A 4,600-nucleotide genomic window follows, 5' to 3' on the forward strand; every position below is an offset into this window, starting at 1 on the left:
TAGAAGCTCCAGAACAGTGATTGGTGTTTCTTGGACGATTCTCAAGGAGGTTTCCTGAGGAAACATTACCAGTTCCCAAAAGACAAGGGGACAGAAGTTCCAAGGACCGAGGTCTACACAAAGTCCAAGCCCATATCTGCCAGCCAGGTGGGACGTGGAGGTGACAGCAGGTGTCCAAGTGCAAGAGTCCAAGTGCAAGCTGCCAGCCCTGCCGGGTGTATTGAGGGGACCAGAAAGCCAGGCAGGAGCAATGGGGGTTAGGGGTCCCGGGGCTTAGCAATAGACAGGTCACTTGATTCTTAGCACCGCCTTCCCACTCAGCATAGAGATAGGGTTAGCATTCCAATGTGGGCATTGAGGGCACATCATTCAATCCCTAGCACCACCACCATACCCTCAGACCCCCTACGCTCCTCTCGCTGCCCTTGTTGTTCTCAGTGCCATGGTGCTGATGCCAACGCATAGCGTGAGCTCCGGCACACAGAATTGAACTGCTCCGGAGAGTTCTCGAGGCTGTGAGCTTTCGGAAGCAAAGGGCAGCATGGAGTGGGTTCAACACAGGGCAGCATGGAGTGGGTTCAACTGAACACAGCCTCACGCCTCAACTTTCTCACTCCACCCCATGCCTCAGATGCTCCTCCAGCTCCCACCCTGGAGCAGGACACCCCCAGGGGCTTCTTTCAGGAGGCCTCCACCTGCACCAGTCTCTCTCGCCCACCTTGATCTCACCTTGCTAAGGTGGCCAGATGTCCCGGGTCTACGTCATCAAGCCTTGCCTAGCTTTATGTGGTCTCAGGGATGGCCCATCCGACTGTCTGGACCACGCCCTCTATCCCTGTAGCCCCAGCACTCCACAGGCCGTCAACCAGCTGCTTACTGAGTACAGGGCCGGATGAATGAGGCAACTCCTGGAGATGTCTCGGGTTTGGTGCCATGCCGCTGCAGTGCAACAGCATGATGAATAAGTGTGAAATGCTATGGGTGTGTGAGGCGGGGTTGTCTAGAGGAATAAATCCAGTGTCACTCATATAGGGATAAGAAAGAGCTTTAAATCAAGGAATAACAATGTATCAAGAATGCCACCGTCTAGTCCAGCTCCAGTCCGTAAGTCCGGTGCTCGTCCATAGTCGCTCTTCAGACTCACGTGTCTGCAGACTGCGGGGACAGAAAAGGGAAACAGGAAGCAGGAAGCTCAGAAGCTGTGGATACAGAGTCCTGGGGACCCAAGGTCATTGGGAAAATGGTAGCGCACCTGCAGCTCTCAGTTCGGGGGGCCCCCATGGGGTCACCCCTGGAGGCAGGTGGAGGTCCAGCAAGCAGGAAGGCAGAGAGAGAAGTTTCCAGTTTCCTCCCTTATAAGAAGTCCACGCTTCCAAGGTGGCGCCATCAAGCTGTGACCTGAGTGACAGATGGGAGGCCACCCCTATACTTTCACTGTTGGAAAAATGGCGCCCAGAGACTGGCTTGCAGCAGGGTTGCCGCAGACGGTCAACGTGTAAAAAGCATCAGCAGCAAAGCTCAGTGGAACAAAGTGCAAGAACACAAGGCAGGCCTGCCTGGTCCGGGGTTCCCTGCCCGGGGTCCGGCTCAGCTGGGGGTCCACAGTTCTCCATAAAGGGTTGGATTGATTTTCTCTGAAGAGGTCTGAGGAGGTTCAAAATGCTCACCTCTCTCATTCCGTCTACACAGTGCACAGAACACTGACACTGCTGCCCTAATGTCCCGGGTTACAAAGATGGATTCGGATAGAAGCCACTCCATCATCCTACAATGGAGGAGACGATAGACAGTAAAGAGCCAGGTGCTGGCTCCCTGCCAGCCATTTTTGAGTCCCCTTCCTAGTCACCCTCCAGTGCACACAGACCACGCTGCCTCTGTACAGATGGTACAGCAGGTGTGGCTTCTGCTGCCACCCTTCTGTGGTCTGTGATGTCTTGTCCAAGGTCACCACCGTGAGTCCAGACCAGCAGTGCCATTGCACAGGGCATGGCAGATGCCTCACTGCTCCGTGCTACCATCAGGAGCCCACAGTCATGACTGAAGCCCTGCCAACAACAGAGGCCTGCTTCTTGTGGCATTGGCACTCAGCATTGCCGAATCCCTGCAGTCTGGCACGGTGTGACATGTGTCCTCCCCCTCTTAATGCACCCTGTTCGAGGGACCCAAAGTAGCTATGCCTGGGTGTCCATGAGATACAGTCTCCATTGAGACAGCTCATTCATTGGTACCTGTAGAAGGATATTGGTTCAGGAAGAGGACCATCATTGGTTTACTTGATACTAGAATGCTGATCTCAGAATCCCACATCCTACTCACAGCCAAGACTCCATTGTAGAATGCTGTTCCTCCTGCCTGGCGCCTCCCTACATGGAATTTTCTTCCTGTAGGCTCTTTGGCCACCATCCTCATCAACAAGAATATGTCAGGAAGCCCCTCACTAACCTGCCTATCAGTCAAGGTTGGTGTCACACATACACACACCCATCCTAGGAGAAAGAACTGCTTGATGGTCTTAGCACCCATGCAAAAGCTACCCAGCATTTCACCAGCCTGCTCACACACACCAGCCCTTGAGACCCAGAGAGTGGCGGGATGGGGACAGCGTAGAAAGAGGCAGGGCTTCAGTCAGGATCTGCTACAGTGGGGCCAAGGGGATTGGTGACCATGTTTCATAGAGAGGGGGACATTGAAGCAGGATGGAGTTGTCAAGGTGGGTCAGGAGGAGGAGAGAACTGAGACTAGTCTTGCTGGATGAACCTAATTGTAAAGTCTACGAGCTAATTTGGGAGCAGCAAGTGCTTGGTGGTACAGGCTTTAAGGAAAAATGAGAGGATGTAACCTCAGAATAGGTGGGCAGGGGACAGGGCCAAATGTAGGTCAGTAAGGGTCCCCTTGGACCACATCAGGGATGTGTTCTTCAGACAAATGGAAATAAAGACCCAGCACAGGCTTGGAGAATGGAAGCAAAGTGAACGGAGCAACATGATCTAATTGGCCATCAGGAAGGCAGTGACCTGGCAGCCTCCAGCACTGGGTTGTGCTCACAACACCTTCCCTTCTTCCTTGGGTTGGGCGATCTTATTCCTTTGCACACGCCTACTGAAGACAGACAGGTACTCTCTTCCTACCTTGATATAAGTCTCCTCTGTCCATCTAATCAGGTCAAGAGGCACACCCTGGGCAAAAACTCTTTGAAGTTTAGTTCGAGTAGAGCCACTCTCATCCTTCTGAGTTTTACCCGACTCTCCCATCTGATGGTACAATGTCCCCTGCTGTGTTTGCTTATGTGGTTGCTATAAGGCGGACATCAGACTATATTGGATGAAGCTTTCTATACTGGCATGTATGTAAGAGATGCCACTGAGGAGGATGCTAAGGTTGATGTTGGTGAAATAACAGTGATGGTGGTGGTGATGATGGTGAGGTAATGATAATGGTGACATGAGAGGGGCAAATCTGATGATGATGGTGGTGTTGGTGATACTGGTGATGGTGAGGTGGTGGCAATGGTTATAGGAGTGACGGTGATGGTGAGGGTAGTCATACTAATAACAGTGATGTGATGACGATTGTGGTGAGAGTGACAATAATGACAGTTATCTTAATGGCTACCATGGTAATGGTGACCATGCTGAGGAGATGATACTGTCGATAGAGGGAGTGACAATTATGATGGTGATGGCAATGGTTGTGGTGGTAATAGTGGTGATGATGGTGATGGTGGTAATGGTGGTAACAATGGTGATACTGGTACTGGTGATGATGATGAGGTGATAACAGTGTTGATAAGAGTGACAATGGGGATGGGGATGACGATGGGATTAGTGGTTATGGTGGTAATGGGGAGTTAATAGCCATGGCGATCAGAGTAACAATGCTGGTGATGATAGTAGTGGTGAAAAGAGTTGGGTAATGATAGTGGTGATAAGAATGACAATGATGCTGACTGTGGTAACAGTGGTAAAAATAACAATGATGCCGATGCATGGTCATTCTTCAGCTTTTGAGGGGGCGGCACACAACTTTTCAGTCAAACTGGACCCCTTGGGGAGTGTCACTCCTGTCTTCATCTGCATAAAAGTGCACGGACAAGGCTCATTGTGTTGGACACTTTACCACTAATAAAATCGATTGGATGAAGAGGAATTTCAACTGTCTAGAGACAGCAAGTATAGTGTATGCTGACAGTCCATATTTCATCCTGTTTTAAACTTGGGCTGAAAATACTGGGAAAGGAACTTGGCAAGGGGTGGAGAGAGCGTGTGAGGGTAGCCTGCTGTCCAGGTTATTGGACATTTCAGCTGGGTAGCTGTCTTCTGCTGTCCATGAGGCCATGGCCAAGAGGAGATGGGCTGAGCATCTCTTCTATATTTATTTCCAGCCCCCGTCAGAACACGGAGCATCTCACTTTCCATCCTGGGACTTGTGCTTCCCTGCTGAGGAAGTGAGGCTTTCCAGGGACCAACTATGAGGTCCTGTGCTTCTGACATATTCTCAGCTTTATGGACTGGGGCGGTGGGGTAACCATAGACCTTCTTGCCTGATGGAGTAGAGGCCAAATGAAGCTACTGGTTTGTTTTCCTTTGCTTTTGATTGTGCA

This window comes from Echinops telfairi, unplaced genomic scaffold (genome assembly GCF_000313985.2).
Source record: "Echinops telfairi isolate 266 unplaced genomic scaffold, ASM31398v2 ScPeMD7_3;HRSCAF=10, whole genome shotgun sequence".
Classification (NCBI taxonomy): domain Eukaryota; kingdom Metazoa; phylum Chordata; class Mammalia; order Afrosoricida; family Tenrecidae; genus Echinops; species Echinops telfairi.